This window comes from Ambystoma mexicanum, chromosome 3p (genome assembly GCF_040938575.1).
Source record: "Ambystoma mexicanum isolate Mex_15411 chromosome 3p, UKY_AmexF1_1, whole genome shotgun sequence".
In the NCBI taxonomy this organism is placed as follows: Eukaryota; Metazoa; Chordata; class Amphibia; order Caudata; family Ambystomatidae; genus Ambystoma; species Ambystoma mexicanum.
Window position 1 is genome coordinate 1,156,264,221 of NC_090925.1, and position 22,610 is coordinate 1,156,286,830.

A 22,610-nucleotide genomic window follows, 5' to 3' on the forward strand; every position below is an offset into this window, starting at 1 on the left:
CCGTGAAAGATAAGCAATGGGATGTTCCAGATTGTCCTCGAATTCCTGTTTTAGAACTGCTCCAATGGCGTAATTAGAAGCGTCCGTTTCCACTAGGAAAGGAGGATTTATGTCAGGTTGAGCCAGGATGGGAGCTTGTGTGAATTCTGTCTTTAGCCGTTGGAATGCTTCATCTTGGGCTGTTGTCCAAATAAAGGGAGTATCTTTTTTCAACAACGCAATGATCGGTTGAACTATCTCCGAAAAGGAAGGTATGAATTTTCGGTAAAAGTTAGCAAGCCCCAGGAAGGATTGGATTTGTTTCACTGTAGTCGGAATGGGCCAGGATAGTATGGCCTTTACCATTGCATGGTCCATCCCGATTCCTTCTGGGCTAAGGACAAATCCTAGATAGTGAACAGTAGTGACATGGAAGAGGCACTTCTCGGGTTTAGCCGGGAGCTTGTGTTCACGTAGCCGCTGTAACACTGCCTTAGCATGCTCATCATGCTTAAGATGGTCCTTAGAGAATATTAAGATATTGTCCAGGTATACTATGACGAACAGGAACAGCATATCAGAAAACACCCGATCCATGAAGCGTTGGAAGACCGCTGGGGCATTAGCAAGTCCGAAAGGCATGACCAGGTACTCAAAGTGACCAAAGGGTGTTCTAAAGGCGGTTTTCCATTCGTCACCTTCCCTGATACGGATCAAACGGTAGGCTCCTCTGAGATCCAATTTTGTGAAAATCACAGCTCCTCTTACTGCTTCCAGGATATCTGAGATCAAGGGCAATGGATAACGATCCTTCAGGGTGCATTGATTTAGACCACAATAATCAAGACAAGGCCTGAGCTCATTAGTATCTTTTTTAGGAACAAAAAACAACGAGGCTCCAGCCGGAGATTTGGATGGTCGTATGGTGCCATTTTCAAGGTTGGTATCCAAGTATTCACGGAGGGCCCTTTTCTCAGGTTCGGATAAAATGAACATCCTTCCAAAGGGAATCACAGCTGAGGGTTCAGTATCAATAGCACAGTCTTCAGGTCTATGAGGGGGTAGGGCCTGAACTATGGCAGTTGAAAACACATCAGCGTAGTCCTGATAGGCCCTAGGAACCTGGATGATATTTGAAACTGTGAGTGGCTCTTGCTAGTCTGTCGGTGTACCTCCAAAAGATGTTGGCGCGGAATCCAGGAATAGACAATGAGACATACAATGTTCGGAACCCAGGAACAAGGATCCTGCTGCCCAGTTGATGTATGGGCTGTGCCTTTGTAGCCAGGGCATACCCAACACCATTGGGTAATGAGCAGACTTTATGATGTCAAATTTAATCATCTCTCGATGGTGGTTTATTGAGAGCTGTATCTCCTTGGTTTGAAGGGTTATGGCTCCTGAAGAAAGGGGTCTTCTGTCAATTGCCTCTACAAGTTGCATGATGTCTCGGGTTTCAAATGGAATGTGGTGGTTAGTGACCCAATCTTGATCTATGAAAATCCCCATGGCTCCACAATCCACCAATGCCAAAATGGGGTAGGTTTCGTTCTTGGATGGCGATAGAAAGGCCTGTAAAATCACTAGATTGTTTGGTCCAGGAGAGTTCAAGGATGGAATAGATGTGGAGCAAACATCTCTCTCCCGAAGCTGCGCTCCATCTAGGATCGGGAGCTGGCATTTCCCGAACGCTGTGGAGGAGCTAGAGGACACTCTCTCACTAGGTGTTTATCTGAGGAACAATACATACATAACCCCGTGTGGATCCTTCACATTTTTTCTTGCGGGGATATGGGTCCACGGAAGGCCCCAAGTTGCATGGGTTCTGGTTCATTGGCAGGAGCAGGAGTGGGATCAGCCTTCGAGGAGGTTTCTATAAGATTTTTCTGGAAGGGCATCTTGGTTTTCTTCTTCTCTGCCTTCCTTTCCTGGATACGAAAGTCTATCTGTAGAGAGAGATCCATAAGAGCCTGGAATGAACCTGGGCGAGCCACTCTGACTAGTTCGTCCTTGATGTCTTCATTTAGCCCTCTTCGAAAAAGAGTAAAGCAGGCTTCTGAGGACCAATCCGCTTCTTTAGCCAACTGCTTAAAGCGTGTTACATACTTAAGAATGTCATGGGAACCTTGTTGGAAATCAAGTAGGCGTTGCTGGGCACTATAGACCTGTTCTGGGCAGTCAAACATGGTCTTTAGAGCCTGTATGAATCCGTCATAGTCATCCAGGAGGGCATCTCCAGAATTAACTAAAGGTGTGGCCCAAGTTAATGCATTCCCGGAAAAGTGCGAAATTATAAAGCCCGCCTTAGCCCTGGGGGTAGACCCTAGGTTTGGGGTATTTCTTCAACTTTTCTACTTGCCACAACGTCTTCTTACTCTCAGGGTCCTACCCTAGGTTTGGGGTATTTCTTCCCCTTTTGTATTCGCCACCACTTATTCGGGTTCCGAGCGTCTCCCTGCCCCTCCGTGTACCTGCTTTCTCGGTTCACGAGGGCATCTGCCTTCTCCCGGCCTCCTTCGTCAGCCATGTGACTCGTGGTTCTTGGGAAGGCTTCATTTGGTCTGAAGCGGCTCCATAGCACCATTCGTTCTTCGGGAAACTGTTGCACTTCCAAAGCCTCTGGACCGCATGTTGCCTGCGTCTGCCAGCCTGCCGTCCCTTCCTGCGTGTCAGTACCGGCTCTGGAGCTCTCGGCTTCTTCCTGGGCATCCCAGCCTTCTTCCTGTGCATGGCAGACACTTTGCCTTTCCTCGCGGCTCGTCCAGGGAGGACTGTTCCAGGGAGGACTGTTCCTCATCGCAAGTCCTTCTTTCCTTTTTATTGTATAGCCGGGTTTCGCTAGATTGAATAGGCTGGTCTGGTCACTGTGGTACCGCAGAGTGCTCTTCCGCATTCCGTTTATCTTCTTCGTCTCAGTACATATTTCTAGGATGTCATGCCTGATCTTTTCCGTCTCAGTACTATAAAGGGGAGGACAAACATTTTATTTGCTGGCATACATAGAAGTATGGGGGATTCCAGGACTCTGGTGTGGGTAAGAGCATGATGAAGCTGGGGCAGTGGTAGAAATGTACCACGCTCTCCTAGGGTGTCATCCCTCAACCCATGACGATTTTCCCTCCTCCTATAATCCTCCCACAGTGCACCACCAGGGGGATTATTGGAATGTGGCCACACCACCATTGCCACAGGAGAAGGGTGTTACGCTCACCTGGTATCCACGGGGGCGACACACGATACTGGATGGAGGTCTAAGCGCTATCCCGGATCCCTCTCTGCTTGGTTATGTGCCAGACGTTGGGTAGTGCCTTAAGTTTTTGTGCGTCTCTCTCCGTCCTGCGTCTCTGTGCAGGGGCGCTTGGTTGGTGCGGGCCTTCCGTGGACCTAGTTACTTCACTGGTCCGTGTGCCCTTATTTCGGGTCTAGACCGGCTGCGACTCTGGCTCTGCTTGCTGTCTTCCAGGTGAGTTATAATGTCTTTCCGTCTTTATTCTGTCTCTTTCTTTCCCTCTGTTTTCTTTGTCTTCTCAGCGTCTTGCTCCACTACGCTGTTCCCTAACAATGTCTCTTTTTGTTTTCACAGGGATGGTTGCGATCTCGGATTTGCTGCGCCGATGGCGAAGGCCACAGAGCGCTGCACTGTTTATTGGTGTTAATTGCTAACCTGTGTTCTCTTCCCTTCTATGTACAGGTTGCTGTGATGTTCCGGAGTGATGAGCGATCAAAGTGCTGCTTGCCCAGGTAAGTGCTTTGTTAATGCTGACCTTGTTCCTACTCCCTTGCAAGTTGCGGTGAAACCCGGAGATGGGCGAGCTAAGAGAAGTGCAGGGTGCTGCCAGGACTCGCTGCTTGCCCAGGTAAGAATTGTTATTAATGCTGTCCTTGTTTCTTTACCTTTGCAGGTTGCGGCGAACTCCGGAGATGGGTGAGGTAATCGAAGCGCAATATGGATTCAAGACCGGTTTCTTCACAGGTAAGTGGTTTTGCTCGCTAATACTGTTCCTGTTCTTCCAGGTTATTAATGGAATCCAGATCTAGGGCTTCAGGATTGGGCCGTCGGAGAAGCAGATGAGCAGGAGCTGGGCACGGTGAGTGTTACGCTGCAGGAGTGCAGAATAACGTGAAGAGTGTTCTGCTGTTTGGGTGTGGTTTAAATAGCCCAGGTAAAGTAGTTCCAGGCCAAGTAGTTCGCGGCCCCGCCGACCCCAAAACACTAGACCGCATGGCTTACTTCTAAAGAACTGAGCTGTGTAATAGGCCTCCATGGTGGATTAAGGTCCAGAACTGGTATTGCTTTATTCCTGAAAATGAGCCTGGCGACAAAGGCGCCAGGAGTGACTCCATGTATGTTTCTGATGGAGTTCTAAGGCCCTTGGGGCCAGTGTGAAGGGCTTTAGCCCCTCTGCTGCCAGGGGGCTGTTATACCTGAGGGGATCAGGGGCATGGATCGTGACAGCACTCCCCCTAAGGCCCTTCTCAAAGTATTTCCTCCGTCTTGCCCTAGTTTGGTCAGATGGTTCCGATGAAATCGTCTTACCAGGCGTGGTGGATGGAAGTGCTCGCTAGGCTCCCATGTCCTGTCCTGAAGGCTGTATCCCTTCCAGTCCACTAAGTAATATAACTTGGACCTAGTGAGCTTAGAATCTAGGATGTCCTTGACTTCAATTTCGGGTTCTCTGTTAACCAGTACTAGATTTGGTGGAGTTTTGACCCGCCTGAACATGTTTTAAGAGTGACACGTGGAATACGGGATGGATCTGTATATTTGGTGATAAAGCTAGTTTTACTGCCACAGGATTTATAATAGCCTTGATGGTATAGGGCCCTACATATCTGGATGAAATGTTCAAGTTCTTCTTATGGGCACGTGCCGAGACGCCAACCAGACTTCATCTCCGACTTGGTAGTTTGGGGCTTTTATTAGGTGTTGATCAGAGAATCTTTTCTGGCTTTCTTTGGCTTGGATCAAGTGTTCTGCTGCTTTTTTGAAGGCTTGAGTGATGGTTGTATGTAAAGTCGCAGGCATTTCCAAGGCCATGCGGGTATCTAATTCGGAAGTACGTGGGTGCCTTCCATATACGGTATAGAATGGACTGTGTCCGGTACTGGTGTGTAGCGTGTTGTTGTAGGCATATTCGGCTATCAACAGCACATCCTTCCAGCTTTCTTCCACTTGATGTAACATGCACCGTAGGTATTGCTCTAGTGTCTGATTCGTCCGCTCCATTTGGCCATCAGTTTGGGGATGGGGACTAGTGGACAGACGAATATTGATTTGGGCAATTGCACAACTCCTCCTCCAGAAGTTAGACACAAACTGACTCTCTCGGTCAGAAATCAGCACAGAGGGGAAACCATGTAATCGTACGATTTGCTCTAAAAACACCTTTGCCAGACTGGATGCGTTTGATAGGCCCTTAAGTGGAATTAAAAGGGCCATTTTAGAGAATAGGTCAACAACCACTAGGATAGTATTGAACCCTTGACAGGGAGGCAGATCTGCGATGAAATTGAGGGAGAGTGTGTGCCACGGTGCAGGTGGAATTTCCAGGGGTTGAAGAAGGCCCGCAGGTCTTTGTTTCTGGGATTTATTCTGTGCACAAATGCCACATGACAGGATAAACTGCATAATGTCCTTTCGCCAGGTCGGCCCCCAATAATTTCTTTTCACCTTGGCTAGGGTCTTGGCAATTCCTGGATGTCCTTCTATCAGGGGGTCGTGATAACCAGAAATGACTTGTTCTTGTAGTGCCTTATTCAGTAGATATAAACGCCCTCTGAAATACGGGAGTTGGTTCTTTGTTGTGTAATGTTCACCTTGAGTGGTCCAGTCTTGTAGAGCCTCAGTGTTTATTAGGAGCCGAATTTCCTTTTGGAGTTTGTCCAGAGATAACGTTGTTGTACGTCCTAGTAGTTTGTCACCTGGAATAAGGGCCACCAGGTCTGGGGTTGAATATGCGTTCTCGTCAATACCCATGTGGGATAGGGTGTTGGCTTTTCGGTTCTGGACTCCAGGTCGGTACGTGATTATTTAATCATATTCTGCGAAGAATAAAGCCCATCAGAGTTGACGGGATGATTGAGCCTTTGCCATCTTGAGGTACTGTAGGTTGCGATGGTCGCTGATTACTGTGATGGTATGTCTGGCGCCTAGGAGGTAATACCGCCAAGCTTTAAAGGATGCCTTGATCGTTAGGAGTTCCTTGTCTGTTATTGCATAGTTAAGTTCAGGTGTAGTAAATGTTCGCGACCAAAAGGCCACGGGATGTAACTGGTCTGTTTCGGGATCCCTTTGGGAATAAACAGCCCCCATTGCCATGCTCGAGGCATCTGTTTCTACTACATATGGGAGATCTGGGCGGGGTTGTCGTAGCACCGGGGCTGAGTTAAATCTTTTCTTGAGTTCCTGGAAGGCCTTTTCCGCCTCTTCTGTCCATTGGAACATTTTGTTGTTTTTTCGTAATAAAGAAGTGATCGGGTGCACAATCTGGGAGAAATACAGGATGAATCAATGATAAAAGTTCACAAAGCCGAGCATACTTTGGACACCTTTGACTGAAGACGGTGATGGCTAGCTAAGGATGACTTTGTGCATATCCATCCGGACGCATCTGGGAGTGAGGACAAAACCAAGGAATTCGACTTCGGTGACATGGAAGGAGCATTTTTCAAGTTTGGCATATAGCTGGTGCTGTCGGAGTTTTGCAAGCACGGAGCGAACGTGCCTGACATGGTTCTGTTTAGAAGAGGAGTACACCAAGATGTCGTCGATGTAAACTAGGGCACATATGTCGATCAATTCCCGTAGTACATCATTCATGAAGTACTGGAACGTGGCGGGAGCGTTGTAAAGCCCAAAGGGCATCACCTGATATTTGTACAGCCCATACGAAAGGCGGTCTTCCATTTGTCTCCTTTCTTTACACGCACAAGATGGTATACCCCCCTGAGGTCCAATTTGGTGTGAATTTGGGCATCCTTGACTTGGTCCAGCAGTTCTGGGATAAGGGGTAGAGGATAACGGTTTTTAACTGTTACCTGCTTTAATGCGCGGTAGTCAATGCATGTTCTCAAGTCCCCCTCCTTCTTGGGTACAAAGAATAGGGGTGAGGCTGCCGGGGATTTGGACAGGCGCATAAAACCTTTTGCCAGGTATTGGTCCAGATATGATTTCAAGTGGAGATTTTCAGGTTCGGTGAGTGCATAAATTCGACTACATGGGATTTGTGCACTAGATACGAGGTCGATCTGACAGTCATATGGCCTGTGAGGGGGTAAGGTATTAGCCTGTTCTTTTTGGAAACGTCTTGGTAATCGTGGTATTCGCTTGGTAGTGTACTTGTTACACCTAGTACCAACGCCTGTTTATCTTTGACAGGTGTCTCTGGGTCAGACAATGGCATTTTCACTTGGTAGCACGCATGAGCACACTCATTGGAGAAGGCACATTTTTTGGCTCGCTAGTCGATGTTAGGATTGTGAGCCACCAACCACGGCATCCCTAGAATCACCCGGAAGTGAGGGGCCTTGATAAGGTCGAAGGCAATGGCTTCCCGATGTCTGTCTTGGCACAGAAGGGTCAATTCTGCTGTGCATTGAGTTACAGGACCAGAAGCTATCTTTGTGCCGTCGACAGTGGTGACCTTCTCAGTTGTCGTTTTCTGACATAGGGGAAGCCGTCATGATGCCTACCCCTGGGGACCCAGACCAAGTCCAGCAACCCCAGAAGCAGGCATCAAGTTATCCCAAGCAAGCCCAACAACCCCTGCTAGGGGCTATTTGGGTGCAGTCCTGGAGCCTATGCCGCCAGGCTCATATGGAGAGTCAGTCCTGGCACCATAGGCACTAGGCTCATAGATTAAAACTTACCTGATGCAGACCATGCTGCAAACTTACCTGATGCAGACCATGCTGCAAGAGCTCCAAGATAAAAGAGGCTTGGAAGGGACTACTTTACCTAGGGACTATTTTTTTACTCAGGTGGGGCTGGGGAGGAATACTTACCTGGGACTAATTTGGAGGCTATTTAAACCACGCCCGAAGAGCAGCACACGCTTCACGTTATTCTGCATCCAGCAGCGTAACGCTCACCGTGCCTGTAAGTCTGCATCCAGCCTTCTGCCACGCCCGCCTCGAATTTGGAGCTCCTAGAAAAAGGGAGAAAGAAGGAGAAAAGGTTAGAACAAGAGCAATACCTTTGATCCTTACCTGAATTCCCGATCCATCGCGCCTTCGAGCTGGAAGAAAGAAGTTATTTTATGCGCGTCGCCTCGCCTGCTGCAGCGCCGCGCTAAACTCACCGGCCTTCGCAGCATCTTCACATTCCACTGCATCCTCCTGTATCAGGAATATTAGTTACCCCCATAGACTTACCTGATTTTACCACCGGGGGTACTATTCCTCTTCACGGGTCGGCGCAGATTCCACTGCATCTTCGCCGAACCCTGGCCCCTGAGGGGAAACAAAAGGACAGCAAGGTGAAACAAAGGGACTAACAAGGGGAACCCTCCTCACCACAATAGACTTACCTGATTTTACCGCCGGAGGTATTATTCCCTGAGACTTCATACTTTCTCTCAGCGCCTGAATAAGGGAGAAAGCAACAGGTTACATATTGACATTATTTTATCGAACTGTGTTGGATAATACAAATCCTTACCAGAATATTACCGGTTGCCACGAGGAACTCTTCACTAGGGTCAAGCTGCAACCTGCAAGGAATCGGACAAGAGTGAAAGTCAGGCATTTGAACTCTTACGAACTACATACTTACGGCGTCTTGCCAGGAATCTAGGAGTCAATATTGTTCTGGAACTCACCAATTCCTTCGAGCCAGTGAAGCAACTGGTTATCTACGCGCCCCTGCGCTCAATGCAGGATGGAGAGCTCATCTTTTCAAACCATCAGGTGAGACTATAAGTGAGGACATCAAAGGTGATCAGTGGGGAGAACAGCGGGGGTGGGGGGATTTACGCTCAACTCCACGGGTGGTTAATTCCCTTTCTCCATTTGCAGAAGAATATTCCTATGGGCCAAGCAAACGAAGTTAGGTGGGCCAGTCCAGTCTGTCATCTCGGCCCTACGCGTCACATTAGTAGAGACCGCAGCTGTCCAGTTCAGATCGACGCCTCTGTGGGAGCCAGGTAAGCTTAACAGAAGCCCCATCCTTGTTCCCAGGCCTTGGTCTATGTAGTTACCCACGGCTCCGCTATCTATGTATGCCTCCACAGCATGCATCCGAGATGGTTGTTGGTGACTGATCAAAATCACAGGCAGGGCAAGGTGTGAGGTTTGTGGCTCTTTTCCTTCACTCGACAAATGGAGCTCTACGCTTGCCTGGCCTGGAAGTTTTCCGACTCTTGTTCTCCTCCTTCTTTCTCTGTAGCTCCAACTGTTCTCCTAGGGGGTTTTATGGGACATTCTGAGGAAGTGACCTGATTTCCCGCAGTACAGGCATAATTGCTGTTGTCTCCTTTTGTCTCTTTCGGCCTTGGTTAATGGGCTCCGTACCCCCCCCCCCAGTTTGCATGGATTCCGAAGTGTTTTCTGATGAACGCGGAATGTTCTCCTTTGAGCGTACATACACAGTCCGATTCTCCATTCTGGCTCGATCTGTCCTTCGATCTTGCAGTCTGTGGTCTAGCTGCACCACTAGGTTGATGAACTCTGCACAGTCTTTTGGCGAATTTACCACCTGAGCTAGGATGTCTTTCAATTCCCTGCGTCATCCTCGAGGGAATTACATTGTTCGTTTCTCCTCAGACCACCCAGTTTCAATGACTGTTAAAAGTGGTGATATATGTTAACAAATTTTGGCTGCCTTGGCCTAGGGACAGAAGTTTGTTATCCAGAACTTGGTCCTGGGTATGTCGGGCGAACAGCTTCTCCATCTCCTGTTGAAACCCCCTGAAATCCTGCAGGAGTGGGTCATCCTGGCTTACTAACGGTATGGACTAATCCGCAGCACTGCCACTTAGATATGACAGAACGAAGGCAACCCGCGACTGATCGTTAGGAAAGGCTCCGGGTCTATAAAGAAAATGGTTCATGAATACTGCATATTTTCTTGGGTCCCCTGTAAAACGTTCCGGTGGGGCCAAAGGTACTGCCCCAGGGAGGACCACCTGCACTGGATTGACGGATGTGGCTGGAAGCGACGGAATACTTCCTGACACCTGAGTCTGCCCAGACTGTGTTTGGAGCAATTGTCTGGCTAATTCATCGTGCAATCCTTGGTGACAATCAACTCCCTCATAAGGGCATTGGTTTCATGCCGGGTGGAGTGCACCTCGGCCCGTAATTCTCCCAGTAACTGGGCTAGTTGGTCAGTCTCTGATGTTTCCATGACGCCCAGGTGGATGTTTTTTATTGAGGCTTTGCGTTCTGTTACGCTGACCTGGTATCCACGGGGGCGCCACACAATACTGGATGGAGGTCTAAGCGCTATCCCGGATCCCTCTCTGCTTGGTTATGTGCCAGATGTTGGATAGCACCTTAGGTTTTTGTGCGTTGAACTCCCCGTCCTGCATCTCTGTGCAGGGTCGCGTGGTTGGTGCGGGCGTTCCGTGGACCTAGTTGCTTCACTGGTCCGTGTGCCCTTATGTCAGGTCCAGACCGGCTGTGACTCTGACTCTGCATGCTGTCTTCCAGGTGAGTAATAATGGCCCTCATTACGAGTTGCCCGGTAAAAGCGGGTTCATTACCGGCATGCCGGAATGAGCGGGTCCGTGCTCGTATGAACCCGCTAACAGCGGGTGATTACGAGTGCACGAGCACGCGCGTTCCCCCATGCCGGTAGTGGCAATACCGCCATGCCGGTAAAGGGCCACCAACCCCCCTATACCGGCATTGCGGGGCCCGCCCATAGCATTACCGCCTCATACCAACCCCTAATTACTGGCACGGCAATACCGGCACGGTATTACCGTGTTCGCAAAAAACAGACCCGGAAATTACGTCATCGCACAGGAACGGGAAATGGGCCGGCGGCCTGTTAGGGAGAATTCTCTCTTTAGGCTGAATTTCCTAACCTAATGAGTCCCCCCACCAGCTTTGCTGGATTTCTGGAGTTTGTTTTTTTCCTCCTGCCCAGAGTGAGACTCTTTTTCTCCCACTCTTGGACATGATGGGCTATGGGGTCCTTTACTCCATAGGGTCTCATGTGTTTTTCCTATGTGTGTTACACAGCACCCTACGTGCAGTAACACAGGGGTGTCATAGTGACACCCCACCATAGACGTACTGGTCAGGGCAATTTGATTGTCCCGGGGTCTGTTAGGCAAGGGGGCACGTCTCCGTCCCCCCTGATCGAGTTTAGGCTGGTGGCAGTGGAAACTACTTTTTATATTCGACCGTGAATATTTCCCTATGGGATTTTCCCATTGTTCGAGGCTACCAACTTTAATTATTTAATTCTCATAGCCTCGAACATACCGCAGGTTTATTTAATTAATATTAATTCTCCGGTTGGTATTTTTTGCCAAGACTCGTTTCTAAAATGGCGTTTGTGTTCTCTTCTGTGACTCCAACCCAAGTCGAGCCCTTTGTTCCACTTTTTGGCGGGCTTCTCCACAGAAGCCTCCAAAAGTGGTGCCACTCTGTCTGGGTACCACAGGGGGTGTGGGAGGGGGTTTAGGCACCCTGAACTGAGTTTCCTTAGTAACTCAAGTCGCACTCTTGTGTGATTGGCCCAAGTGGTGAGCCGGCCGGCTCACCACTTCGCATGTTTGATTGACAGCTAGGCTGAGTGAATGGGGGTATGCTGCATAAAAGCAGGGCTTTGGGGACTGGAACTTCAGAAGTCGCCACAGGACCTGAGAATCCGACGAGGGAGAAGCTGATCCGACCTACCACGACAACACCACCGGTGGAGCCCTGCAGAACCGACTCACCACTTCCCGACGACAGAGAAGATCTCCCGGCTGGAGAGGCTTCTTCCCCTGACTGGTGGGCACAACCAGTTTACCTTTCTTTCTTCGCACCCCAGCCCAGTATGTGGTCGAACTGCCCGAGCCAAGCACCCCGGCGGCCGGATAGCCACTCAACACTGAACCGCAAATCAACGGACCGCTCCTTGTATCTGAGAAACTCTGCGGCTGGTTTCTTCCCTGGCAGTGCAACGGACTCCTGTCTTCCTCCACAACGAGATCCTCTCTTCCCCCGGACGAAACACCGACTTGCATCCGCTGCCAGGAACAACTGCCCCCGCTGGAGTATTCTCACCACTTTAAGGTACCGTGTCCGCCAGACCTCCCTTTCCAAAGATTGCTACAAGGTAATAATAATCCCTTCTGGACTGGGCTGGCCGCCTTGACCATCTAACTGGTCCCTTTCTTTTGGTCCAACTCTTTCTGAACCTTTTCGAGACTTTTGTGCACTTTTCAACCGTGTGACCTTGGACACAGTTTGTTCTTCTGAAACTCTAACTTCACGGTTTGACTCTGCCTTCCTCGCTTGTTGTGTTCTTGTGAAAGTGTTGAGATCTGTTCCAATTTATACTCTGCTTTTCTCTCCCTTTTAAAACAAACTATTAGAGTACCATCTGCGTTAAGCGCTCACCGCTGTCTGAAAATAAGTGGGGCTTTACTTAAGACTTGTCTAATATTCTTTTAAGGGAGTGTATATCTTTTAGTGACCGTGTTTTTGAACTGCTTAATATTAGTGCCTGTGTGTTTTATTAGATGTGGTTTTAAATAAATAATTATATCTCTTTTACACCAAGCCCTGGTCAGTGTTTACTTGTTCTATTGTGTGCTCTTGACCTATTGTGAATACTCTGCATACTGCCTAACTCTTCTTGAGGGAAGTCTGACTGCTCAGCCACAGCTACCAAGTGAATCTGTGTGGTACAGACTGCTACCAAGTGGGTTTACTGCCAAACACCTGTAGTCCTAAATCTTTTGCCGTGGTCCCAGAGGGAACTGCACAGGTTTCTGCCTAACACTGGTGTACAGTGGTGGGATTTGTATTGAGTATACACTTTAGAGTGCTTGTTGAACACTTTAGGATAACTAACCACAGAGCTTAGCACTACAAAGCTGATTTTCTAACTATGTCTGCTATGGAGAGTTATACCCTAGAATCATTGTCTGCCAAAACTGCTGATTGATTAAAAATATTGTGTAGACATAAGAATCTCTCTGAGAAGGGCAAGAAAATGGAACTTATAGAAAGATTGTTAGAAAACCAAAGTCTGGGTGGTACAGAGGAATCTACCCCCCAGCAAATGTAGAAAACAGTGATGGTATTGATCTGAATCAAAGTCTTGAGAATGAGTCAGAAGAGGAAAGTGAACCTAATGAAGTTAGCCACTCTGAGCCTCTGTCTGCCTTACCTACTGTACCTACTGGGCCTATACCAGGTCCTACATGTAACCCTGCTTATTTTGAACTTGAAAAAATGAAGCTTGAATTAGAGTACAAACGTTTTATTGCTCAATCTGAAAGAAACCAAGAGCTAGAGTTCAGAAGAATTAATGCCCAGGCGGCTGAGCAGAAGGAAGCTGAGTTAAGACTCAGAGAAATAGAGCTTAATCATGAATTAGAAATGAAAAAGTTGTCTATGGAAATTGCTTCTCTCTCCTCTGGTTCCTCTAGGAGTTCCAGTCCCAAAAGACCCCGGATGTCTAAGGAATTAGTGGGTATGTATGAACCTAAGTCGGATTTGTTGGATTGGTTAAAAATGTTTGAGTATAATCATGGGCTCCAGGACATCGCAGGGAATGAGTTACTTCCCTGGTTGTTCTCTAGGCTCCCCCCTGTTGCAACTGATGTGGTAATGGAGTTGGGGGAGGTGGATAAGAAGGATTATGAATGTGTGAAACTAGCTTTGATAGCTAGATTTGGGAAGACCCCTTCCCAGTACCTTAAGGGGTTTAGGACCCTCAAAAAGCATGATGGTACCCCCTGGGCTACCTGGGTGAGTGAAAGTTTGAAAAACTTAGAGGGATGGATTAAGGGTTACAGAGTTAACACTTATGAAGGAATGAAGAATCTTGTAATGTTGGAGTCAATTTATGATGCCTGCTCTCCTGAGCTCAGACAGCACTTGGCTGATTCGAAGGAATTAGATTCCAGGAAGTTAGCTAAGGCTGCTGACTTGTGGGTTGCCAACAGGGCCACTCACAAGGATTCTGGGGCTACTCAGAAAAAGGAGGGAAAACAGCCGAAAAAGGACTCCAAAGAGAATTCTAATAATTCCAATTCCAAAGTGGGCCCCAAACAAAACCAAAAGGGTAAGCCACAAAGGAAACCAAATCAGGCTAGTGTACCTCCTGGTGCCAAACCAGAAGGAGGTCAGAACAAGCCACCATTCCAGAAAGCATTGGTAAATGCTTTGTTTGTGGCTCTACTGACCATGTGAAAAGAGATCCCAGATGTAAGGGTAAACCTTCAGGGGTCCAGCTTGTCTCCTTAGCCTTCGCTCCAGAGGAGGAAGTACAAATGGCAAGTGGAAACTTTCTATTACTGGCTGATGAACCCATTGGAGTCTCAGCCAGTGTTTCTTTAGTGTCTCTGGGTTTGTGGGAACAACAGAACTTAGATGTCTATAATTCTATCCCAGATAATACTAAAGAGTATTATAAGGACAGTGTCCAGGTGAATGGTCAGGAGACTCCTGCCATTAGGGACACTGGGGCCAGCATAACTGTGGTGGACAAATCGTTTTTTCAGGCTGAGGATGTTGCTAAGGCACCCAAACACCTCACCAAGTTAGCTGGAGGGCCTGTGCAGATGCTTCCCCAATTACCAGTTCTCATCCAGTGTAATGACATGACTGTGAAGATACCTGTCAGCATACAAAGTGAGGTGCCAGGAAGGGTTCTGCTGGGTAATGACTTGAAAACTCGTGGAGTAGTGTCACACACCCCCAGACCTCCTAGTAAAAGGTTACAGGAGCTCACCAGACCTGCAAGGGAAAGAACCATGAGAGGTGCTCCCAAGGAGATGATGAAGAAAGAGATCACTCCTGCTCCACTGGAGATGTCAGCTGCTGTCTCTAAGAAAATAGAAGAAAAAGGGAAACCTAAAGCTTCTAACCAGCACTCCAGTGCAGCCAACAAGGACTTCCCCAAGGTTGTCCAAAGTTACACCAGTAACTCCCCCTCCAGCTGAGGCTGGACCTTGTGTGGTTGAACTAGACTCTGAAGAAGAGCTAGTGGAAGGCCAGGAACTCATTGGAGATCCGGATCCTGTTGACCATCCTGAGCTGCAGTCTTTACTGGCAGAAGGTGGACCCAACAGGGCAGACTTCAGTAAGGGACAGTGTCAGGTTTAAGAACTTCCTCCCCCTCCTCCTCCCCTGGCTCCTCTGAGGTATACTCTGTTAGGATGGTCTCAGTCTTCTTTCGTTCCTTTCGTGTAGTGGGAGTCTCTTTCTTGGGTGTCCTGATCTTCTTTTCGTGCAGGTAGGGTCTGGCCCCTCCGGAGGCCACCTTGGCAGAGAAGGAACCCTGTCCGCGGGGAACCCCGGTGGGGCAGCCCTAAAATCAGGGAAAAAGCACAAAGGCAGAAAAAACCCTGTATCTTCAGATGGGTTCAAATGGCTGTAATTCTCTTCCTTGAACCAGAAGGCAGTCAGCGTTGGTCTAATTCAAGGGTATGTTTGTTTGTGGCTCTATTACTCCTTAGAGTTCGGACTGGAGTCTGGTGAATTGCTGGAAGTGGAAGGTCCAAAAATAGAAAGATGCCAAATGATAAATCTGACTGGAAAGGTGAAAGAGAAAGTAGAACGGAGAGAAGGAGAGAGAGAGACAGTCAGCGCTGGTAGCAAGAACAAATCTAGAAGCACTGAGGTAGTCAGACAGGAAGATGCTTACGGAGCGAGAGACTCAGTAAGCGAAAATTAGGTGTCGGGACCGGCTGCAGAATTTAGCAAGGTGCCGTAAAAACAGAGTAACCCGAAGTAGAAAGATAAGGCAAGAAGACAAGAATCCAAGCAAAACATAGGACCGGAACCGGACTGATAGGAGGACGCGAGGTAAGTAGAAAGTAGGAAGTAAGTAACAAACAAAAAGGCTGGAATGCCAGGAGGCGGTAGAGGATAGAAACGGTAGTGGGCTCGGAAACAGAAGGGAATAGAGAATACGAACGTAAACGGGGAAGTAGACGTTCCGCTGAAGTAACAATAGGAGGGCTGAAAAAGGCAAAAGAAGGAAGGAAGCTAGCGAACAACACGGGCGAAGATTCCTCACGAACCGCAGAGTTGGTAAACAGATACAATGCGTCGGTTGGTAGGAGGAGTCAGAATATAAGGACTCGTACGCCATATTGGGTGAGGACTGGAACGCGCATACGGCAATCAATGCCTATGCTTCCAGCGTTTCCAGACCTTCCAATCCGAGTTCCTGACAGTATACCCCCTTCTTCTCGGGGATCCCCCAGGTTTACCCGGATGAAGTCGGTGAAATCGTTGTACTAGCAGTGGGGCATGGACATGGCTCACTGGTTCCCAAGTCCGCTCTTCTACCGGATAACCCTTCCAGTGAACCAGATAGTACAATCGTCCTTTGTGGTATCTGGAATCCACTAGATGAGACACTTCATATTCTTCGGGAATGGGAGACACTTGAGTACGCCCTCTGAATACGGGTCTCTTGAAAGGGTCATCCTTATGTTCTTTCAGAAGGGAGACGTGGAAGACTGGGTGCACCCTTTTGAGATATTCTGGTAGCTTGAGCTTGAATGCCACAGGGTTTATCTGCTGTAATATTGTAAATGGTCCAAGGAAGCGAGAGGAGAATGTACCCCTTTGAACCCATCTAGGCAGGAACCTGGTGGATAACCAGACCAACTGCCCTACTTTCCATGCTGGATTGCCACTACGTCCCTTGTCTGCCCATTTCTTTTGCGTAAGTTGACTAGCTTGATGAGCTTCTTTGGCTAATCTGTGTACCTCCTGTAGGTCCTGTAGAACTCCGTCAAGAGCTGGGATTTTGGTAGAAGGAGAACTGAGCCAGGGTAAGTGTTGGGGATGGAACCCATAAGTACAATAGAAGGGACTCATCTGGATAGAGGTATGCAAGGCATTATTATAGGCAAATTCGGCCTGAGGGAGAAAACGATACAATTCTTCTTGTTGAGAACTGCAGAAGCATCGGAGATATTGTTCTAGGCTGGCGTTTAACCTTTCTGTTCGTCCATTGCTCTGCGGGTGATATCCCGAGGAGAGAGCCTTGTGAATACCCAGAACTTGGCAGAGAGAGGTCCAAAATTTAGACATGAATTGGGGTCCTCTGTCCGACACGATGGTTCTGGGTAAACCATGTAAACGGACAATGTCCTGGAGAAAGGTTGCTGCCATCTCGGAGGCAGACGGTATCTGTTTGAAAGCTGAAAAATGGGCCAATTTGCTGAATGAGTCGATGGTCACCATGATTACTGTCATGCCATAGGATGAAGGGAGGTCTACTATAAAATCGGTGGATATGTGCTCCCAGGGACGGCCCGGTAAGGAATGCTGCTGCAACAATCCTAGGGGTCTTCCAGTTTAGTACTCGTTAGAGGCACAGACTGAACAAGTAGAAACGTACTGGTTTACATCACTTCTTAGAGTTGGCCACCAGAAGCCTCTCCGTAGGAGATCATATGTTTTCTTAATACCTGAGTGCCCGGTTAAGGGCGTATCATGACACCAGGACAGTATCTGTTCCTGTAGCTTCTTGGTCGGAATATAGAGTGCACCTTCATAGTAGTACAATCCGTCCTTGTCTTGATTCACCTTAGATGGAAACTCGGTGCACATCTGATATTGTGGTACTAGATCTCGTAGAAAGGAAACCGTAGAAGCCAACACAGTAATGTTTGGGAAAATAAGATCATGTCCCTTGTAGGAACCAGATTCTTCCACCAGACTTCTTGACAAGGCATCGGCCTTCTTATTCTCTGTTCCTGGTATGTATGTAATCATGAAATCATACTGTAAAAAGAAATATGCCCATCTGGCATGTCTGGCGTTGGAACATTCCATCTGTTGCAAGACCCGAAGGTTACGATGATCTGTTCGAATGGTAAATTGATGGTTAGCTCCCTGTAGTAGATGTCTCCACTCTTGGCAGGCCAATTTAATCGCCAAAAGCTCCTTCTCGATAACAGAATAGTTGCGTTCGCTACAGGTAAGCGTCTTAGAGTAATAAGCTACAGGGTGTTCATATACATCTTCCTGCCCTTGAAGTAGGACTGCCCCTACTGCTCCTGAAGAGGCGTCCGTCTCCAGAATGTAAGGTCTGGTCTGATCCGGTTGGACTAGGATGGGTGCGGTAGAAAAACATTTCTTTAGATATTGGAGCGCCCTTTGGGGCTCATCGCCAAAGATGAACTTAACACCCTTCTTCAATAAAGAGGTCAGAGGTAACACCTTGTTGGAAAAGTTGGGAATGAACCTCCGATAAAAATTGGCCAATCCTAAGAAGCTCTGCAGCTCTTTGATGTTAACTGGATTCTTCCACTCAGTGATCGCCTTTACCTTGTTAGCATCCATTTCGATACCTTCCTTGGACAAAATGAATCCCAATGTCATGATCTCTGCTTCCAAAAGGTCAGGGTTTTCCCAACTCCCTTGGAAGCAGATCCATAACCCAGGTTCCGAGTGCCAACCAGTCCCAATTGGGACCTTTTGGACCCAGTCCTGGCGCCAGTGGCACCTGGCTCATAAATATGCCCAGTCCCAGCGCTGGAAGCGCCGGGCTCATAATGCTTGGGTGGACTTACCTGCAGCAGACCATGCTGCTTACTTGCCTGCCAGTTGAGTCTCTGATCCTCTTCTGTTTGGAACTACTTTTCCTGTTGGGTGGGGCAGGAGCCACTCCCTAGATTCAGAACACTGGAACTCTTCTGGAAAGCAGGAACTCTTTTCTTAGGCGTGGCTGTGGAAGGAGACACCTAAGCACTACAGGAGGCTATTTAAACCACACCCGATGGATGAATCTTGCTTTGCGTTATTCTGCATCCTCAGCAGCAGAACGCTCATCGTGTCTTCTGCATCTGATCCTGGGCCTAAGGAAAAAGGCTTACCATTCTGAATCCAGTCTTCAGCAACACCTATAAAGACAAGAAAGAACAGGTTAGCATTACGGTCTTCAGTGACAGCTCTTCACTTACCTGGTCCATCGGCTGTCACCAACGCCTCGCGCTGCATTCCGGCATCTGAAAGACAAAGGCATACCTACTCTTCGTGCGCTCCGGAGGTCTTCACACTGCATTCCGGCATCTGAAAGACAAAAGCTTACCAACTCTTCGCACGCTCCGGAGGCCTTCGGCGCTGCATCCCGCATCTGAAAGACAAAACAAGGTGCGTTTAAAGACATTGGGGAACTTTAATACTCACGTGCCATTACTGCTTTCCACATCTAACCCAGTGGGTATTCCGGCACCCTGCAGCCGCCCCGAACTTGTACCTGCAAAATAAAAAGACAGTTAGAGCGCATCGTGAAGCAGGCAACAAGCGCTTACTTACGTGCTTCCAGGCGCTTCTATTCATCACACGGGCTCCATCTTCAACTAACTTCAGCCCGCCATCCGCCATCGCCGGAACCCTGCAAAACAAGAGACATCATTACTAAAGACTTTAAAGACATTAGAATTACTCGAAACTTACCGTTCGTGCAGTAAACGACGGACAGCAGTCCTCTGAAGTCAAGAGGCCTGCTCCCCTTATCCAGTGAAGAAACTGGTTACAGCACCCTGCCTCGAGGCAGATGGAGAGCACGGCGTTCACTTACCTAAGGTGAGAGCGTTAACCTTTGGGGTTCTACAGGAGAAGAGAAAGGGAAGAAGAGAGAGACATTCAATAACCCAGTTCATTAATCCCACATTTTCTATCTGCAGACATCTTACCCTTCGAGCCAGACATACAGTGCACAGAGGTCCAGCCCAAAGAGCCAGCCGTGTGTTACACATCACCTTTGAAGATACGGTATACGCCCAGTCAAGACCGGCGCCTCTACGGGAATCAGGTGAGCGTTACAGAACGCAAAGCCTACCACAAAACTCCCGTCCAGGCGCTATGGAAACCTCGGATACCGACCACCTAGCCCAGTTACTTGGGGAACTAAGGGCAGAAGTGCATGCAGCCCGTCAGGAAACGAACGCTCTAAGAAGGGAACTGATTATTTCCAAGGAGCGAACAGATGATCTCGCTAGACAATTGCTACAGTCACAAGCCGGACAGACCCCGTTACCCGCATCTGGGGGAAATCTTCCTTTTACATCCTCTATGAATCCAGTGCAGATCAACCTACCTGGGAATGTACCTCTGGCTCCGCCCGAACGATTTTCTGGTGACCCAAAGAGGTTTGCAGTATTTATCAATCAGTGCCGGTTGCATTTCTTATGCCGGCCAGCAGCCTTTCCAACTGATCAAGCTAAAGTAGCTTTCATGCTTTCGTACCTTAGTGGCAATGCGGCAGACTGGTCGATCCCTCTAGTAAATCAAGATGATCCGGTCCTCCATGATTTTCAAGCTTTTCAGCTCAGTATGGAAAAACTGTTCGCAAGACATTCACAGGGGCAGGCCTTGGACAATGAGCTTCTTTCGTTGCGACAAGGTAATCAAGACCTTTTGGCTTATATTGCGTCTTTCAACAGACTGATAGTGGAAACTCACTGGCCTGAGGACAAAAGGATTACGCTGTTTTATAGAGGTCTACGCGGAGAGCTCAAAGATGTGTTAGCCCAAGTAGTGAATCCCCCAAAAGATTGTTCGGACTATATAGACTTAGTCGTTCAAATAGATCACAGACTGCAGAACAGGAAGGCTGATTGTTCCAAGTTTGATGCTCGAGTATTTTCCAAACCGCCAACTCCTTCCAAAGGAGTAGACTCCGGGGAACCCATGCAAAAAGGGGGTCTGAAAGGTCCTCTAACACAAAAGGAGCGGGAAAGGAGAAAACAGTTGCAATTATGCCTCTATTGCGGAAACTCAGGGCACTTCCTTCGAGACTGTCCGGTGAAACCTGCCAAGAAGGCAGTAGGAGCTGCAGTTACCAAAGTTACAAACTCTGAGCAGGGAAACGACCTCGCCCGACAAGAATAGAGGTCCTCTTGCCGAGCGTGAAAACCAGTTCCGTGACCTCGCATTTCGTGATACCTATGGTCCTCATTAGCCCTGATAATCCGGATCGATTACATGCAATTGAAGCTTACGTCGACAGCGGTGCCATCGGCAATTATGTGGATCATGAAATGGTTTTGAGGATGAATCTAACTCTTTGTCCCAAGGCTGTAAATGACGTCATTACTACGGTGGATGGTACGGAGATAGCCTCCGGGCCAGTAACGCATACCACTCAAGAAGTGACGCTAGTAAGTCAAGATGGACACCATGAGAAGATCGTGTTCGATGTGATCAAGGCCCCTCAGTTTCAGATTATTCTAGGAATACCTTGGTTAGAGAAACACAATCCTCTGATCGATTGGCGAGCAAGAACGGTCCAGTTTCCAGAATGTGTCTCTACTTGTCACCCTCCACCTGGTGTTGCACTGGCAGCAATTTCTTCAGAGACTCCCCAGTTACCTCCCGAATACCTAGAATACCAAGATGTTTTCCGGAAGGATCAGGCTAACTCTCTACCTCCTCATAGGTCTTATGACTGCCAGATCGACCTGATACCTGGATCTACTCCTCCTTGTAGTAGAATTTATGCCCTCACCGAGCCTGAGAACCTTCACCTTCGACAATACCTGGATCAATACCTGGCAAATGGGTTTATTCGTCCTTCCAAGTCCCCTGCTTCTTCAGCTTTGTTCTTCGTTCCAAAAAAGGAAGGAGACCTTAGAACTTGTATAGATTATCGCTCCCTGAACCAGATCACCGTTAAGAATAGATATCCGTTACCTTTGATCCCTGAACTCCTGGACCAAGTCAGAAAAGCATGCATATATACAAAGCTGGATCTTAGAGGAGCTTACCACTTGGTACGAGTAAAAGAGGGCGATGAATGGAAGACGGCCTTCCGCACCAAGTATGGGCTATTTGAATATCAGGTCATGCCCTTCGGACTTTGTAATGCCCCGGCCGCCTTTCAATATTTTATGAACGATGTCCTCAGAGAGCTCATAGATGTGTGTGTTGTTGTTTACATTGACGCCATCCTCGTTTATTCTTCATCGGAATCTGAACATCGGAAACACGTGAAAATGGTCCTCGAAAGATTGCGTCAACACAAACTTTTCGCTAAGTTGGAAAAATGTGTTTTCAACGTGACTCAAGTTGAATTCTTGGGATTCATATTATCACCTGGCGGAGTGCGTATGGATTCAAAGAAGGTCGATGCAGTTCTCAAATGGCCATCACCATCCTCCGTAAAAGGTGTGCAAAGCATGTTAGGCTTCGCTAACTTTTACCGCAGGTTTATCCCCGAATTCTCTCGAATAGTCCAGCCCATCACTGCCTTGTTAAAGAAAAACAAACGTTTTGAATGGTCTACCGAGGCGGAACAAGCTTTCCAGGATTTGAAGACTAAATTTATCTCTGCACCAATCTTAAAACACCCTCGCCCCGAACTCCCCTACATTGTGGAAACTGATGCTTCAAGCCTTGCTATGGGGGCAGTTCTATCACAAAAGGACCCGGTAACCAATCAGTTGCATCCCGTGGCATTTTGGTCCCGCAAATTCTCGCCTCCTGAAATCAAT

At 48.1% G+C, this 22,610-nt stretch overlaps 1 protein-coding gene across 1 annotated transcript in view; it reads right to left on the reverse strand.

Moving 5' to 3' along the window:
* Nucleotides 1-22,610, reverse strand: part of LOC138579841 (uncharacterized) — a 304,650-nt gene that overhangs the window by 10,153 nt on the left and 271,887 nt on the right. The gene's annotated exons all lie outside the window — the stretch shown is intronic.